The sequence below is a fragment of the Felis catus genome, chromosome C2, assembly GCF_018350175.1.
Source record: "Felis catus isolate Fca126 chromosome C2, F.catus_Fca126_mat1.0, whole genome shotgun sequence".
Classification (NCBI taxonomy): Eukaryota; Metazoa; Chordata; class Mammalia; order Carnivora; family Felidae; genus Felis; species Felis catus.
Genome location: NC_058376.1, coordinates 87695126 through 87714727, shown reverse-complemented (window position 1 = coordinate 87714727; position 19602 = coordinate 87695126). Strand labels below are relative to the sequence as shown.

Genomic DNA, 19602 nt, shown 5'->3' with positions numbered 1-19602 from the left:
AACTTTTTGTGAGAGAATCAGGCACCTCCTTATAGGGTTGTTACATCCCCTAACTCAGAATTTTGGAGGTCAAATCTCGTGGTTGTCCTAACTCAGAAGGACATGATTCCCTCCCAGCCTCATAGCAGATGCCAAAATAATGCAACCAGGATTGAAGTCTTTTGTTTATGAAGCACAGACTACTGACTCATAACTAATACCAGCTTACTTGTCATTTTCTCACAATTTGGTTTTCATTTCAGGTCGGAACACACTGAAATCTCCTCAGCACTAATTGTCTTCCCCCTAATGCCCCAGGCTCTGCAACACTGCTTTTCCTCCAGGGATTTAAAGGAGAAGAAGCAAGTTTTTCAGAAGCTAACTCAAATGCTTTCTCCACAACACGGTTTTCCTTTGTCAACCTTACTGGGAGTGAACTCTCTCCCCTCTGATCTCCTAGTACACATTCTTTATAACAATTCAAGCCCTGATCAGGTGTAATTATACTCATTTCCCATGGTGGCCCCCACTAATACTAGTAGTTATTATTTCTTAAGAACTTGATGCGTGTCTTTACACACACTATCTCATTCAACACCAGGTGAAAGAGGTATTCCACCCACCCCACCGCCCCCCCCCCACACACACACACATGTTACAAATGAGGAAGGTGAGGCACTGAGATGTTAACAAACTTGCCCAAGTTCACAAACCGGCAAGAGGCAGAACTATGAAGAGGTACCAGGTCTGCCTGTGCAGGACAGCCGTGCTCACCAGTGACTGCGCTCCACCCCGCACTTCCCAGCCCCCCTGCAGCTCCACTGGGGTCACACGGCCAAAGCGCCCTGAGCAGAACAAACCATGAGCAATTGGCAGTGATGTGTGTCCCTTCTGAACCGAGGCATTTAAGGGGCAGCAGCCCCGGAAGCCATGAGTTGAGATGAGATAGTGGGCTCTAGAAGAAGAGAATAAGCCCGGATGCAGGTGGCACCACGTGTAGGAGAGCAGCTGTGGGAATTCTGAGATGTGCATCAGACTTTCTGAAAGCAGGAAACAAACTCGTGTTGTGCTAATCCCCCAAGACTTCAGAGATTTTGTGGGTTTGTTGTTACCATAGCCTCGATGCATACAGACTCCAGATCCTGTGTTGTCAACCCTCAAACTCCCAACTTTTTCCAACTTGCCTTTTCAGAGTACTTCTCCAGCGTGAGGCAGAGGAAGGAGATGAGGGAACAAAGGCAGCAACTGCCTCTTCTTCAGCAGAGGTGTGGGACTAAAATGCTTGTGAAGCAGCCAGATGGAAACCCTGAGAAGCTCATGGAGAACTGCGCAACACATCACACCGGAACTGTGTCTGCGGGATTCTAGAGACCGGCTGGGAGCAAGAGAAAAAGCGAGTTAACTGCAAATGGCTGCGGCGTTATCCTGCCCTAACGAAATCCTTCCCCTTCTTGCCACCCACACAAACTTTACATCTTGGCTTCGACCTTAATAAACTGCCTGATACCCCGAAGATTGTCACACGTTGGAATGCAAGCCTTCATAACAAAGAAAGATTTTAAAGACCCACAGAATGACCTTTAGAAGCAGCCCAGACTCTCTCCCCTGTCTCAGGTGGTTTTGACTCACTCCTGGTAGACTGGAAGAGAGAATGGCTTTCTCTCAGGCTCTGGAAATTTAGTCATCCTTCTCTCCACTGTTTTGCCAATGCGTTAGCATATGTATCATATGCTCTCCTTCCAGCAATATTAAACTTGGGACTATTAAATCTTCCCAATACTTTCATTCTCGTAATTTACACTACTCACACAAATTCAAACATATATACACATAAATTCATATATTCATATAAATTCATTAAAATAGTGAAAAACTGAAAAAAACCTGAATATCCATGAACAGAAGACTGTCTATATTATGATATTTTCCTACAAGGCAATTTATTATTCTTAAGATGATTTTGTACCTCTGGATTTATGGATAGGCAAATACATCCATGTCAGATTTGTGAGTACAAATTTAAATTAAAAAAATATCTGTAGTGCAATTCTATTTATGTAAAACTGTCTGCCTTTGAGTGCATGTGTGTTTGTGTTTGTGAATAAAGAAGACTGAAGGGATATACTTGAACATAGCAGTTCTCTCCTTAATAGGTTTGCGGTATTCCATTCTTGCTATGTTTTCTATACTGCCCCAATTTTTAAATGGTCACATAGGGTATTTGCAATCATAAAAATAATACAACTGAGGCACCTGGGTGGCTCAGTTGGTTGAACGTCCAAATCTTGATTTTGGCCCAGGTCATTATCCCAGGGTCATGGAATCAGACTCTGCACTAAGCATGGAGCCTGCTTAAGATTCACTCTCCCTCTGCCCCTCTCCCCGACTCATGCTCTCTCAAAAAAAAAAAAAACTGCTTTTATTTTGGGAAAAATGTTGAAACTATGTATTAGCTATCACCTTCCAACCCACCTAGAACTCTATCTCAATGAAAATACAAACTGACACTAATTAAGAGCAACAATCTGTTTTCCAGAGATTAGGTCTGCCTACGGTTTCCATACTAACATTAGTACATGGTCACTACTCATTCACTGTTCAATGAAAGTACTGATGAGGATTTAAAAGTACATTGGCAGTTAATTTATTCTTAGACGAGTGTTCACATCAGAGTCCCACATCCAAATGTGAAGCTGGGCCTGGCAGAGAGAAGACATATAAATCCATTTCAATAAAAACTTCAGGTTTTTTAACTTCTAGAAGCAGAACTGAAATTCCCAAGATGATCAAGGCTTTTAATCTCTGCTCAGATCTCCAGTTCATGTGGGCAGATGTTTTGGCATCATTAAGTCAATGAGTGTCAGATAAAGGAAAAATAAAAGAAGCTGCATTTTATCTGTCAACACCCCCAAAACTATCTTAGGCAAGATATTGTGAGATAAGTTTTCCTTATTTTAAGCCTCTCTCATCTACTTAGTGGGAAATTTGTCAAAAAGGAATTTAATAAAAGGCAGAGTAAAAATACACTGCCAACTCTCCTTTTAAACACTGCTGTTTTAAAAAAAAAAAACTGACACAAGTGTTAGAATTTAATAACTAAGATCAAAAGAATAGGAGAGTGAGAGTACAGAGGAGGTGCAAAACTTCAAAATTTTAATGAATTTCTAGATTGTAAAAACCTGTTGGAACAGGGCTATCATGGGAATATTCCACCAGGAGGTATTATGAATAAAGTTTGACTTTAGGTTAGCCCATTCCTTAAACATTTAAGATGCTCAATAAAATTCTGCTGAACACAGGGGCACCTGGGTGTCTCAGTCAGTTAAGCAGCTGACTTTGGCCCGGGTCATTATCTCGCAGTTCGTGGGTTCGAGCCCCATATCGGACTCTGTGGTGACAGCTTAGAGCCCAGAACCTACTGGAGGTTCTCTGTTTCTGTCTCTCTCTGCCCCTCCCCTGCTCACACTATGTCTCTCTCTCTCTCTCTCTCTCTCTCTCTCTCAAAATTAAATTTAGAAAAATTCTTTTAATTTTTTTTAAATTTGCCGAATGACTGATTCAGTGTTAAGTGTAATTCAGGAAGAGGTGAATTATGCTGCTATAACTAACACACCCTAAAATCTCAGAAGTTCAAACAATAAAGATTCATTTCTCTCTCAAGTCATGGTTCAATGTGGTTAGGTGACAATTTTGGAAAGCTCTCATCCAAGTGTGACTCTGGGATCCAGGATTCTTCCATATGGCAGCTCACTATTTGGAACAGATAGCTTCCAAGATTGCCACGGAAGGAGAAAAGAGGCTGGGAAGTCAAACACAATTTTATGGATAGAACTAGAAGTGGTATACCCCATCTATATTCATATTCCTTTAGCTAGAACTCAGCCACATGTTTTCACCTTGCTTCAAGGAAGGCTGGGAAATGTAGTCTCTCTGTGTGCCCAGGAAGATAAAATAGATTTGTAACAGTACCATATGCTAACATTTTTGTATGTTAACTACTCTGAAGGTAATCTTTCTAGAAGACATTATATACTCCCTTGCTTTCCTAAGGACAGCAATAAACATTACACTCTTTTTTTTTGTACCCCAAGTTCATACTGTTCTGAGCTAACATGCAGACATGGAAGTTCCATTCCTTCCTTCCTCTGTCAGTGCTCCCACAGTTACTCATGCACACTCACACTTAACACCTCATTCATTCAGCTCTGATCCCCTCCCTCACCTGTCACCCAGAATCTGCACAAAATATTTTTTAGTATACCTTTCTATTAGAATCACGCCCAGCACACTGTAGAAGTTCAGTAAATGTTGATGGGAGTGACAGCAATGCCCTACAAGCTGCTGAGGTATATGGAGTTTTCTCCCTGTGTGCTAAATGGCCCAGACTGCTAAGAATGGAAAGATCTTGGGCCACAATTTTGGGTCTTCTTTCTCTTGCCTGGAGTCAGACTTTTAGCTACTACTTTTAATTCATCCCACATGTTTGCTTCTTCCACAATTTCCCATCTTTAATCTGCTATATAGTGTTTTTAAAACCTTAGCCATGGGGGCGCCTGGGTGGCGCAGTCGGTTAAGCGTCCGACTTCAGCCAGGTCACGATCTCGCGGTCTGTGAGTTCGAGCCCCGCGTCAGGCTCTGGGCTGATGGCTCGGAGCCTGGAGCCTGTTTCCGATTCTGTGTCTCCCTCTCTCTCTGCCCCTCCCCCGTTCATGCTCTGTCTCTCTCTGTCCCAAAAATAAATAAAAAAACGTTGAAAAAAAAAAATTAAAAAAAAAAAATAAAACCTTAGCCATGGGAACTTTTCTACAAATAAAATCATCTATGAAGCCCCAATAAAGGGGAAAAATAATAGCAGAGCTATCCATGTTGTGGCTGCTGGAGATATTTGCTCTTTTAGTGGCTGCCTGGCCCCAAGGAAACTGAATAAACTGGGGTCCTCCCTCCTCCCCATCCCTTGCTTCAACATTACTATGTGCACATTGGAAAGCACTTCAATAGGCAAGTTCACCTAAGATTTCTTATGCATGACACAAAACCTATTAATGTTATCAGTAATTCACCCTTACTCCATCCCAACAAAGACAGAAAGATAAGGGGGAGAAAGAGGGAATAAAAGAGGAAGAGAATTCTGAAAATTCTGGTAAATAATTAAACTGATAGTTGTCACATTTAGCAAACTTTTCAATTAACATCACTTGTTTTCCCCACAGAAATTCTCTATCCTAAGTAGCTCCCAAAGCCTCTGCTGCATTAAATGCCACATGAACGTGAAGACATAACCGTTTCACAATATCATCACAAATAAATAATATGACTATAGTCATAAACGTTCATTCAAACAGCCTTCAATAGGACAAACATTTGTCTGTAAAAAGGAGTTGAGAATGATTGATCATATTTTTTAAGCAAAAACAATAATATTTTACACATTAAAAGGTATAGGAATTAATTCAATTATTTACGAATATATCAAGGTCTATTGGTTCAGTGAAAAGTTCCATGTGTCAAAATCAGTATTATATATATTCAAGCGCCTTGATTTAAATTGCCTTGAATTAAATGTTAACTGAATATACTTTGAAACAGTTTTTTTAAGCCACACTGACCTCTAGAGACATAGAGGGATTACAAAGATACTCAGTAAAACCAAAATCTGCCGTCACAAAATCAGGGTGAATATAATAAAAGGATTTATTTTAGGCATAAGGATGGACTATCCTCTGAGCTTCATGCTATACTCCATTGATTAGGCACACTGCATTGCATGTTATTAAAATTTCACTGTGAAGATAAAAAGGAGTCAAAGAGCTAAAAGGAACTTGAAAATAATTGAAACTGTTCAAATGCATATAATGGAAAAGGCATTGAACTCTGCATTCTGAGATCTGAGGTTGGTTCTGTTTCTTCTACATAATACCTGTGTGACCTTGGGCAAACCACTTTCTTTCTGGAGGCTTCATTCGCCCATCAATTCAGTAAGAGTTTGAGCCACTCTGTGCTAAGTGCAAACTAAGAAAGGCTGACAATTTCTTTTCTAACCTTAAAAAATCCACCTTTTTAAAAAACACCTTCTACAGTTGACTCAATAATTCATTAATTAGACTGGCCAGGGCAGAACATTACTGGTGAAGGTAATCAGGCAAGTTTCCTGGGACTGCTGTACCAAAGTAGAACAAACGGGTTGGCTTAGAACAACAGAAATGTATTGTCTCGCAGTTCTGGAGGCTAGAAGTCCAAATTCAAGGTGTCAGCAGGTCTATGCTCCCTCTGAGGCTCTGCACAGAATCCTCCCTTGCCTCTTCCTAGCTTCTGGAGGTAGCCATCAGGTGTCAACATTCCTTGGCTTACAGGAGCATCGCTCCGACCTCATCCTTCCTGGTCACATGGTGTTTTCCCTGTGTCTCTCATCACATCATCTTCCCTCTTCTCACATGAACACCATTCATATTGTATTAGGTGTTCTCACATGAACACCCTGGTATGATCCCACTTAACTAATTACACCTGCAATGATCTTATTTCCACATAAGGTCACATTCTGAAGTATCAGGGTTAGTACTTCAGTGTATCTTTTGAGGGAACAGAATTCCTTACAACAACGATGGGGGAATATGTAGTCAGAGAAACTTGACAGCTGTAAAAAAGAAGTAATGTCATTTGCAATTCAGGACAGGATATGTGTAATGAATCGCTTCGTCTTGAGTGATGATATCTTTGCTGGAGAATCCCCTGGCAAATCAGGATTTATTCCGTGAAGAAAAGACATGACCTAAGGCTGGCAAAGCGGCTCAGACAAGAGCCTGGGATAGTGCCAGCGAAGGTAAGAGTGGTCCAAAATGGCTATGGTGCTGTGTAGCACAGACTCACATTCAGAGCCAGTACCTCTGAGAGTTTGTCCTGTGAAGGTTAATACCATGAAGAGCCATTGAAACTCAACCTTGCAATTCTGAGTCAGGAAAATTCTTAAGAAATGTTTGTGTCTTGGGGCGCCTGGGTGGCTCAGTCGGTTAAGCAGCCGACTTCGCCTCAGGTCATGATCTCGCGGTCCGTGAGTTCAAGCCCCGCATCGGGCTCTGTGCTGACAGCTCAGAGCCTGGAGCCTGTTTCAGATTCTGTGTCTCCCTCTCCTTGACCCTCCCCCATTCATGCTTTGTCTCTCTCTGTCTCAAAAATAAATAAACGTTAAAAAAAAATATTAAAAAAAAAAAAAGAAATGTTTGTGTCTTAACTTTTGACAAATGGGAAGGAAATATAGAAGACAAGCCTGGAAAGGTAGAGCTATGGCTATCATGGACGACCGAGGTCATGTCAGAAAGACTCAGGAGTCAAAAAAAAAAAAAAAGAAAGAAAGAAAGACTGAGGAGTCAACATGAAGGGATTTGCACTGGCCAAAGATGGGTAAATTTGTGCATCAAGAATGATAAGAGCAGTTGATTAAACCACATCCAATTTATTTAAATCCCATGAGTTTCCAATAATACCTAGGGGGAGGTGGAAAAATCCCTTATTTGTCCCCTCCAAGAATGATAGGAAACCAAGTCATTATTTTAAAAGCTTATACATAAAGGGGAAAAAAACAAATACTGATTCTTCCTTTACTACTTAATTTGCACCACTGTTTTAACCAAACAATGGACAATGGAATGTTTCTCTTTACAGAAGTATTCCAGCCAGTAAATGAAGAGAAATGGTATAATATCACTATTACTCAACTCCTGATGCACTAAAAGATGCTGAGAGAGGCACTAAGGACACTTCTAAAACAGTACTTCTAAATGTCAACAGACTATACATGTTCAATGTGCTCTGCTACCAAAAGGTAAGAAAACACCAAGATATTAAGTATGCGAACCAAAAGTAAACATTTCATTGACCAAATGCAGCTAAGTGATTGAATGTGTGTCTGTTCTCTGCATAGTCTTTGATTGAACAAACAAATGACAATCTATTAGTTACACAACTACTAGTTACAGAACTGTGAAAAGGTATTCCTTATACAAAATGAGAATAGAAATTCACCAGTGCTTCCAGTTTAAGAAGGGATTCTCATATTCTCATACACACACACACACACACGCACACACACACACACACACACACACACACACTTTTTGTACGTTCTGAAACCTCACTGAAAAAATACTCAAAGTGGCCTCCAAGTGGGAATGGAGGCCATTAAATGACAAGAAATCATACAAATTTCACCAATCTTTGGAAGACATTAAGCAGAGGAAACAAAGTTAGGAGGAGACAGGGTATACCAGAGACAAGGGGGTACAAAATTATCAAACACAACAGGAGGTGTTGATGAGAAGCCAGACAACAACAGCCCTCTCAACTCCTGAAGTGAAGTCTATCAAAGGCAATGCCCCTTCTAGGGACAGGGAGATGCTAGTCAGGATCCCCACTCCAGAGTGAGGTCCTCATACCACAGCAGAGAAACTTGCTCTAGCCACAGAGTCATCAATCACTGAGGGAAAGAGAAAGAGAAGTTTAAATATATTATTTACAGGGACAAGAGTAGCCAGTAAAAGGACTAAATAATGTAACTGAGGGAGAAAAGAAAGGTGGTGACAAAGGGAAAAAGAGAATATGCCAGGTAGAGACACAAGTAAAGAACAAGAGAGAAAATGATTCACGTTTGGGAATCACAAGCACTTCAGCAAGGACTAATGACACATGATGAGTCTAGGGAAGAAACTAGAAGCCAGAACATCACATCATACCAAAGAGAGTTCGAGCTTTATTGTTAAAACCCCAAGGAATTTGGGGCACTTGGGTGGCTCAGTCCACTAAGCAACTGACTCGATTTTGGCTGGGGTCACAATCTCACGTTTCGTGAGACGGTGTGGAGCCTGCTTGGGATTCTCTCTCTCCTCCTCTCTCTCTACCCCTTACCTAATCTCTTGCTTGCTTTCTCTCTCTCTCTCTCTCTCTCTCTCTCTCTCTCTCTCTTTCAAAATAAATAAATAAACTTTAAAAAATGATTAAGAAAATAAAATCCCAAGGACTTTTAAACACAACATAACACGGTCAGATTTGCATTTCAGAAACACAACTCTGGCTTCTGTCTGGGGATTTCTGGCAAACAAGTCTGGAGACAAGGAAACCACTTAGGTGGCTGCTGAACTCATCCAGGAACAAAAGAGAACCAATTGCTGAACTAAGAAATTGGGCCTGGGGGGATGCTTTTCAAACTTCTGCATGCATCCAAATCACCTGGAGTACTTGTTCAACTACAGGGCCCCATAAGCCAAAGAGTTTCTTATCAGTATGTCTGAGAAGGGACTCATGAATTTGCATTTCCAGTAAGTTCCTAGGTAATGCTAATACTGCTGGTCCAGGGACCACACTTTGAGAAGCATGGGCCTGTAGGAACAAAAAAGGCATTTGAAAGTATATAAGAAGAGGGATCAAAATACTTGATGACTGCAGGAAGATGTTGAAGAGAAAGGAGTCATGGTTCTTCTCAACTTTCTACCTCGTGTCACTGGGAGTTTGTGGTGCCAGTCCTCAAGGTAGGAAATACAGAGGAAGCACATATCTGATGGGAGCAAGGAAGTGGTACACATCAAAAGATCCAGTTAGACACCTATCAGACTTGATGTTCACATTGAATATCCCAATGGAATTATACAACAGGCAATTCACATATAGTTCTGAACATGAAAAGGGAGGTATGGGGTAGACATACAGATGTAAGAATCATCAGCATATAGAGGATAAAGCCATGAGAATGAAGATTTCAGGGTCAGTGATTATACTGTGAGAAGTAAAGAGGGTAAATCTTGAGGAACATAAAATTGAAGAAGAAAAGGAACTGGCACCACTAAGTTGTGGTAGACGTAGAGGTAGAAAGAGGTTGACATTGGGTAGAGGTAGACATTGACAAAGAGGTAGAGGATATTCCATGGCTACATTGTTTGTCACAGCAAAAGATTTAAAATAATCAATGCCTATCAGTATGGGACTGGCTAAATAAATCATGGCACCCTCTACAGTAGAATTCTTTGCAGCTGTTTAAAAAAAAAAATGGAATAAGTACTTTACTAACAGGAAAGATGTCCTAAATATATATTGTTAGGTGGGGGTAAAAGCAAGTTAGTTGCAGAATAGTGTGTTTTGCTATCATTTAGATGAAAGGGGGGAAATATATATATATGTGTGTGTATATATATATATATATATATATATATATATATATATATATCTGTGCTATGATATGCATAGAATATCTCTGGAATGATACACAAGAAATGTATACCCTCAGGGGGCACACGGTGGGGAATCTGGTAATTAGGAGACAAAAAATCCAAGACAGCACTTTCACCCAAAGGTCCAAATGTCCTATCAGCCACCAGGAATAACCCAATGTCAAGAAGGAAGCATCAGAGCCTGATGCTATTAAATATTTAAATCACAAAAATAATTCTTCTTATTCTGATTTCAGGATCACCTAACAACATTCTGAAACTTTTTCCAGACAGAGAATTCATTCTGCAGACTGTCCACTTGACAATGATATACTTTTTTTTTTTTAATATTTTGGGATGAGTGAGACGGTTGTTTTTTTTTTTAATATGAAATTTATTGACAAATTGGTTTCCATACAACACCCAGTGCTCATCCCAAAAGGTGCCCTCCTCAATACCCATCACCCACCCTCTCCTCCCTCCCACCCCCCATCAACCCTCAGTTTGTTCTCAGTTTTTAACAGTCTCTTATGCTTTGGCTCTCTCCCACTCTAACCTCTTTTTTTTTTTTTCCTTCCCCTCCCCCATGGGTTCCTGTTAAGTTTCTCAGGATCCACATAAGAGTGAAACCATATGGTATCTGTCTTTCTCTGTATGGCTTATTTCACTTAGCATCACACTCTCCAGTTCCAACAATGATATACTTTTATAGCAAATTAATCATTGTCATTCTACTATGGCTTTAAACATCCATCTCTTGCAAGTTTTACAAACTTGAGGCAATATCCCTGGATTCCATCAGTTTTGAGGGATCCCATAGAGAATCTAAGTCTGCAGAGCCCAGGGTTAAATCTTGGACCTAAATAAATTAACCAAGGTAAATTCTATCTTGTTAGATTTCTTAACAGCCAATCAGCTGGTCTCCTCCAGCCACACTCCAACAGCACCAGGATGTAAAATTCAAACCTCTAGAAAAAAAACAAGTTTGTTTATAATACTCCCACCCACCTTATTTTTATGACACAGATTTCATTGACTGATATCAAATTCACCTATTTACCTGTGAATTACATAGAACTCTGACCCTCACCCTCTCCCAGCAGTATGGCCTCCTCAAAGTTCACCAGTATCATTCCACCAAAATAGTTCTTCATACCATGAACAAAAATTGTATCATATATGTAGGTGCATACTTGCCAAGATCCACTGCCAAACCATAAACTTTCTAAGGAAAAGATATACTTATTCATCTTTGTATTCCAAAATGATAGCACAGAACCTCGCACATCATATTCAACATGTTCCCCTTCTATTGCATCGAATTTCCTGCTAATGTATTACCTACCCAGATAAGGTAATTACTTAAGCCACTTAAATCAAGGGTCCTTACAGAATCCTCTTTCAGGTGTGGTCTCTAATCTTCTGAGGGAGATATTTTTGCCCACAGGCCTTCTGACACCCTTCAAATGTAATCATAAATGAAGCCACTTACTGAAACCACTTATACAATCTACTTAGAGAATATACTGTTATCTAGCAAGGCCTGAAAATGGGTTTTCTATTTTAGTTAATAGAGAACCTCAACACACATGAATTAGAGATTGATATTTTCCAAATCAGAATTCGATTTTTAAAATATGCTACACTAAAATGATGCTGAATGAGGTGGAAATGTTCTTTGAAATTATAGAAGGGTATTTTCAAGAACACTGTGCTGGGAATGCAGGCTCAGGGAGAGCAGATACAGGTGGCCAAGTAAGCCAGGCTCAGCCTACAAGCAGCAAAGAGCTCTGCTTTTTCTGTTTAATGTGTTGGTTTCATACATGATTTCACTTTTAAAAGATTTCCACTAATTTGTTAGTTTGGGAACCCAGTTTTTTAATTTACTTACTTACTTCTTACTTATTTAAGAAAGAGTGCAAGCAGAGGAGAGAGAGGGAGGATCTTAAGCAGGCCCCACGTTCAGCGCAAAGCTCAACACAGCACTCAATCCCACAACCCTGGGATCATGACCTGAGCTGACATCAAGATTCAGATGCTCAACCAACTGAGCCACTCAGGTGCCCTGAAAACCCAGTTTTTTTAAAAAGGACTTAATATCATGATGCCTCCGATTATTATATTATAAATCTTCCTTCCCTGTATCTGCACAGATGTGCCTGGTAATGGAATGACAGAATTACTAGCATGTTAGATAACACAATGTTGTTGAAAATACAATGTGGTTCTTTTTTGGACCTTAAAAATCCCACTTCCTTTGACCTTCTTTCATATTGGTTACTATTTATCCAAGGTCATTTCTGTTCCTCTCCTGTCTTCTAATTAACATCAACGTATAAATAATATTCACAATACTCTGTAGACCACAGAACCCTGTAAAGGTCCCCGCCATGGTCTAAACTGTATGGAAGGGTAATCCCTCAGTGAAAACTCTCAGAGCAGAGTACTTTTCTCTTGAATTTTCAATGCCAATAGTCTCTTGCCAGGAAATATCCCAAATATGAAAACTCTAGGTCTGTAAGTGTTAAAGAATATACTTTTTTTTTTCATTTTATCTTATTCAAATAGACCTTGTAACTCCAGAGAACTAACTGAAAACCTTAAGATATAAAAGACTACTTTTTTATGTATGAAAAGAGGTCCAATCACTTCTCACTGGAAGAGAAGAAAATGTCAGCACACTAAAGCAGGAAATGAAAAAGGAGCCTTAAATTGGGACGAGATGACAGTGAAATATGGAAGGAGGCAGAGGAGATCTAAGAAATCAGATCAGCTATATCATAATTACCAAGATTCTGAAATTAACATAGACACATAGTTGTGAATTTATCCTCGGTGGGATTTTATCTCTGCTCCCCTTGATTTTAACTTGATTGGGGCATTATTGTCAGAACCTATCAATCTCATCTGGTAAGTTATATTTTAACAAGTTATCATACACTGTTGGAGAACATTTGCTATTCTGCTTTATCACATTCAAATAAGTGCCTGAGCTGTTTAATACACCATAAGTATTTCAGATCAAAACCTAAGCAAATAATCCTTACCCAGCCAGGATAAGAACACTATCACTGAGCCATGCTGTGCACATGTCAGATACCTTGATGGAGTAATAATGGCCTATTAATCAGAACACGGGTTAAATGCCCCAACACCTGCTCGACATCAACATTAATATTCTGATAAACTATTTAAAGAGACAAGCAATGTCACCATCATCCTACACCAACTCGAGCTTTCAGAATGAAAGACATTGGGTCAGTTAGCTTCCATTTCTGTATAGTATTAACAGTCACAGATTGAGCAACTTGAATCTAAACCTAAGTACTAAAATAAATCACTGTCTCCCAGCATTAAAATATTCAGTCCTATTTTTAAACACTTAAATCTTAGAATATTTTTCAGATTCCTCAGTACGCATGTCATAGCAAAAATTACACTGTGCTGGAATTGACAGTCAACATTTAGTGATGAAGTAAGTGCTCACTATGTCCAAGTGTCTGAGTTGTAACAACGATCCAGAGAAACACCATCTCAGTCATCATACTGTTTAAGGTATAAGTCCTGGGCTCCAGTCTCCAATCTCCCACTGAATTTGTAGTTACATGACCTATATGACCTTAGATAAATCACTTAATCTCCCAGCCTCTTTATGCTCATCTATAAAATATAAAAGCTGGACTAGATCATTTCCAGCACTGAAATACTAAGAATATTCATGAACCTGCCACCTAAGTTTTGCATCACAGGAAGCAGGTGAGAGTACCCTCTCTCCAAACATCCATGAGACAGTGTCAAGTTCACTGCCTCTGCCTTACTGTAAATGCACAGGTCAACTGTGTCCAATTTTAATCTTCTGAGTTTTACATGAGGTAAGATTTTGGGGGTTCTTGAGATGCCAGTGAGAAGGACATTCTTAACATACACAGTATTAACCACATTTAAGAACATTTTTTTTATAAGTTGAGAAGCTACAGTACAGGAAACTAGTGACTTATTATTGTGAAAGACTAATTTGTGTCTTTAGCAATGAACAGGACAGGCAGTGCCTCTTGGTCCATATAAATTATTCTGTCTGGATATCTGCGCTGCTACTGATTCACCAAAAGATCAAACGAGTTCAAATTTTCAAAGGAAGGATGTAGATTTACTTCCTGCATACCCCCTTGATGTTTTAAGTGTTATTTATACTTATTTAGCATTGTGTAATTACTAGGATGGAGAATTTAGAGTTAGGAGCTATGGTCTGAAGTCTAACATTTCTGGATCTGCTTGAAAGTCACAGGATTCCAAATCTGAAGGAAATTCTGGTCTAGCTCCCTCCCTTTAGAGTTATTTACATACACATACACACATACATATATACCCAGAGAATTAACTAATTTTTCTCAATATCCTGCAGCCAGCAGGTAACAGGCCTTCTAAGCTCTCTTTGCTACAGGCAATGATTGCCTTCAATATGCGCACATGACAAGATCATCTCCAAAATTCTTTCTAGTCCAAATTTCTAGGCTCCCTGAATATGGCTAAAATTTCAATGATTCACTCTCTTCCTAAACACAGGCCTTCCATTTTCGGGTGGAACTGAGAAGAGCATTCTATCAATCGGAGTTCTTCGTTGCAAGTAACAAAAGATTGGCTGATTTAAGAAGGAAAGAACTTTTTTAAAGGATTTCTGGTAGTTTGTAGAATCACCAGATAATACAGAGAAACAGGCTAGGAAAACAGATAGGAACAAGGTGGCAGCCAGGACTACCCACGATGAAAATGAGGTGATAGGCCAGGTCGGTTGTGTCACCACCACAGGAGCCACAACACTCTGGAGCCTGTGCATTTCTGCCCAATCCCGCCGCCCCGCCTAGGCTGCCATCAACTTAGACTGGATTCTCTACCAGCCTCAGGCATCGCTTCAGGATTCAAATGGTCCAAGTGAGGCCCTACACCTAAGCCCTAGCTGCAAGGTAGGTTGAGGGACGTGCACCTGGCATTTCAGCTTCTAGCTTAGTAAGCAAGCTCTGCCACAGGACTTCCCCAAGTGCAGGAAGGGGTCCGGATCCAGGAGACCTAGCAAGCTATCTAGGCAGACAGATCAATAAACCGTTGTCCACAGCAAGCATATATATTGAGCAACTTAAAGAAATACATTCATTTCTACATGAATTAAACCCCTCTAAACATGTCTGAGAACGATCGCAATATTCAAACTAATCTCAAGAACCTAATAGTAATGTGGAAGTCCATTTTAGCATGATACATATCATTATCTAGGAGGATCGGCATGAACACATTTATGCTACTACCTTTGACTGGTGGGAAATGAGTAATTTTGAAAAATTCATGCTTAGTTACAGCTTTAAATTCTTCTGCCACTTATAGGCACTTGTATGTATTATGTGTGTAATAATTTTTTACCAAAATAACAATGAAGTGCTTTCTAATTCTACAGATAATTTAAATGATTCCAGAAATTTTACCAACATATGATGCTTTCTAAAAAAAAAAAAAAAGAAAATTAAAAGGCACATTAAGCTTGTTATGACATTGACACACACACACACACATACCTTTTACATGCTAATTTTTAGTAGTTGGTTTGTAAACTTGATTCACACATTTTTCCACAAATAATTTCCTTAAAAAGTGGAATCCTTTAAGCTATTTTAAAACAGTTCTGATTCAGAGGGGGGGTGTAGCCCGTCAAAACACCCTGTGTTTTCCTCTTTACATATTTGCTTTCAAGGCTTACTTTATTGCCATCAATTGCAGTTGCCTATGGTTTTCCACTGCTCTTGCTCCTGGAGAGTTAATTTGTAACATTTGGGTTTCTTGGCACTCTTTCCTTCTTTTCCCCAAATACCCAAGCCCTCTACCCCTTAATTTTGCTAGTTGATTCTGTGCCCAGTCACTATTTATAACTGGAGATAATCCCGGATTCAGACAGCTGGTCTGGTTCTGAGATCTGTGATCCCATTTGGTTTTACCACATATGACCCTAGACCACAAACACATTAAGGGCAAATATATGAACTAAGAAGTTCAATAAGCATAAAGCACACATGCAGAAACATGGACCCTATACTATAAAGAAGGACTTTAAGAAAGAAGGACTTTACAGTACAGCTAGGATTACCTCGGGCATTTTTTTTAGGCAGGGTTGCAGCTTTCCCTCCAAGCAGGTAGGCTCCTAGCATCCTATGAGGAGACCATGATGTATCCTATTGTTTCTTTCTCCTGGAGCATCTTCCCTGACCTTCGCCAGCCTAAGGCCTACACGTTGCTCAAAGAACAGTTCAAATTCTGCCTTTTTTCCTGAGGGATGTACACGTGTGTAGCTAAAAATAAAAAGGGGGTATACAAACCTTAAAGACAGACATAAATAATAATCATAGGTAGCCTTGCTACCAAGTGCCAGACTTAATCCTCATATCAACCTTACAAGCATGGATTGATTATACCCACTATGTTATAGATACTGTGACCATCAGGTAAATATAAATATAGTCTCTGCCCTTACAGAATTTTAAGTCTGATAAAATCAAATACAGATATCCCCCACTATCTGAAAGTAGAACATTGCTATAAAACCTTTCATAAGCCAAAATGGTTGTAAAGGAAAGAAGCAATTACCATTAATTTATAAGGAAACGTTTTTTAGTATTTCCAGACCCGAAAAATAACCTCTTAGGCTCTTCTGATACCGTAGAGCACATCTTGCTAACAGATGCACACAATAAATCTAGATAAAGCACAGATGCTCACAGACACAGGTCAAAGCCATGGCAGCTTGATGCTGAGTGTAGCTCCTGGGGAAGGAGCTGCTCGGGGCTGGCAGCGGGGCGTGGGGGAGCCCTCTCACTGCTAAGGGTGTGCTGCCTTTGTAAGGGCTCATTGCAAAGTAATGCTGAAAATCCCATTTCACCTTTTGTCGTAAAATTGAAAATGCTCTGGGGATTTCTTTCAGTTAGCAAAACAGGCACGAATGTAGGTCTTTCGTAAAAGTAAAGTGGTGTCACGAGCACTTTCGAAAAGTGGGGGATACCTGTCTGTACAAAAATAGCTCAACATACGGAGCTAAGTACAGAGATAAAGGGAGAGTTTGCCTGGAGAACAAGAGTTTATTACTGGCTGAATTTGGGAGAAGGATTCTGCAAGGAAGCCCACTTTACAAAAAAGGACACTGAGGTTTACAGAGGGTCAATGTCCTGAGCACGAACTAGTAATTGGTGGAGCCAGCAATCAGACAAGGCAGGACTCTCTGAGCCCAGCTTTCTCACCCTTTCCATGGTGGGAAGTTAACATTTTCGTTTGTGCGTTTCCAACACCAAGCATGTTCATTTCAACTGTTACATTTCTACTGTTACAAATTTCCACAAATTTGGTGGCCTATAACAATAGAAATGTATTCTTTCACAGTTCTAGACACCAGACGTCTGAAATTAAGATGTCGGCCGGGCTGGATCCTTCTGGAGGCTGAGGGTGGGATCTGTTCCGTGCCTCTCTCCTGGCATGCGGTAGGTTTGTGCTCCTTGGTTTGTAGATCCATCATTCCATTCTCTGCTTCTATCTTCTCATGGCCTTCTCCTCAGTGTTACTCCTTTGTGCCTGTGTGTCTTAAATTCCCCTCTCCTTTCCCTTAAAAAGACACCAGTCATTGATTTATGGGCCTACTCTAAATCCAGGATTATCTCAAGAACCTTAACATAAATACATCTGCAAAGACTCTATTTCCAAATAAGGTCATGTTTACAGGTGCCTGGGGTTAGGACTTGGACTTAACCTTTGGGGGTACACTATTCAACCCTGTACACAAGGCACTTTGTTTTCAAGCCTGTTCCAACTTTTACTTCTTGGCAAGGCCTCAGATTCACCCAGGGGTTTGTGGAGAATTACTGAGCATGTATACAGCCTTGGGCATGCAGGCCTTCTTCCAGACCACCAGGGATAAGTGGGAGCTTACCAAGACACCCTGGGACTGTCACATTTCCTTCGTCTCCCTGTTAAATTTCCACCAGACTGTTGGTTTCTTGCTTATCCCAACTAGCAGCACCACTCTAAGCTAGCTACATCATTAGCCTTCCTTGTTTGTTTGCTGACTATATCTGACAATAATTGAGAGCATGAGGTTTTCCACTCCCCTCTCCAAATCAAATCAGCCCCCTCCAGCAGCTAAGCTCTCCTTGTTCATGGCTTGCACACCCTGACCAAACTATCACATGATAGAAGGTAGAACAGGAGCAGCCCAGACTCTCATTGCTTATACTTGAAGTTCAGTAGTTCTTATTAAATAAACACTTATCAGTTTGTCATGTGCCACTAGTCAATTTTCAGATTTCTAAAATCGTTGTTTTTGGTAGTCTTATCCAGTTTTATCACTGCATTTGGGGGAGAGGATTTGCTATGCCCATCACTCTATCATTGCAAAAGCCTCAGTCTCTAGATATTAACTTTAAAAAGAATCATTGCCATATTGCAACCGTACTCTCATTAGTGGACGGAAAGAGAAGTCTCCAGAAATGTGCGCTGTGCACAGGGGATGGGACTAAATGGAGCAGGAATTGACAACAATCTAATTTCTCTTTTCCTTCAAGCATAGTTATTGTCTATATTTTTCAGTATCTCAATAGTAAAAGAGTAGAATTGCCTAAGCCTATATTTTACAGAATAAAAGGAGTTCAAAATCCACATAGAATAATCCATCCATCAACATGCAAATTGCTATAGCAATTGTAGATTACTCTGTACTCACAGAGAAAAATATTCACCTGTTATTATTGTCCATGCCATATTGATTCACTTTAAATATTTATGAAGGTTTTTTTTTTACTTTATAAATCTATAAGCCTGTTATTATGAAGTTTCCATAGCTCTTCTTTCTCTGACTAGGAAGCCAAATCGTTGAAAACCATCCCTATTTATAATACAGTCCAGCTAAAAGGTGATAAATGTGATTGGTTATTATTGACTTCAGAGCTATTAAGGGACAAAGTAACTCTGTTTTTTCATCTATTCTTCCACCTGCACGAACCCATAAACACAACTACAAGGTTTTTCTTCCTTCAGATAACTAGAAACTGGTAATCTCTGGATGAAGAGTAAGTTTTATTTAGCTCTTATTATAACTTTTAAACAATTAAAAAGGCACAAACTTTATAAAAAAATATGAGTACCTGCCTTTCCTTTTTTTTTTCTTTTTGAGAAAAGATCTGGTGATACAAACCTAAAAATGTTGCCTTTTTAAGCAAGGCAAGCAATCTCCAATATGTTGCAACCCCACCTGTCCCAGCAGTCTCCCTAACACTACCATTACCAGCTACTATTTATCATTTCATTTGCATTATTTTTCTTTTTGTGGTGGATAAATATTTTCTCTAAAAATATCAGTTAAAAATTGGAAGAAAAAATAGAAACTAAGAGGGCTATTTGATTATCC

The 19602-nt window shown here is 39.8% G+C and overlaps 2 long non-coding RNA genes across 3 annotated transcripts in view; one reads left to right on the top strand and one right to left on the bottom strand.

The window, feature by feature from the left end:
• The first annotated feature begins 686 nt into the window (after nt 1–686).
• On the top strand, nt 687–2099 carry LOC123380016. The gene is made up of 2 exons (XR_006585231.1): nt 687–1075; nt 1172–2099. It is a non-coding gene; the product is annotated as an uncharacterized LOC123380016 (long non-coding RNA).
• Nucleotides 1228–19602, bottom strand: part of LOC123380015 — a 30485-nt gene continuing 12110 nt past the window's right edge. For both annotated transcript variants that reach the window (XR_006585229.1, XR_006585230.1), the window contains exons 4-5: nt 16303–16504; nt 1228–1354 (exon numbers count right to left, since the gene is read on the bottom strand). This is a non-coding gene — a long non-coding RNA (uncharacterized LOC123380015). The remainder of the gene's footprint in view (nt 1355–16302; nt 16505–19602) is intronic.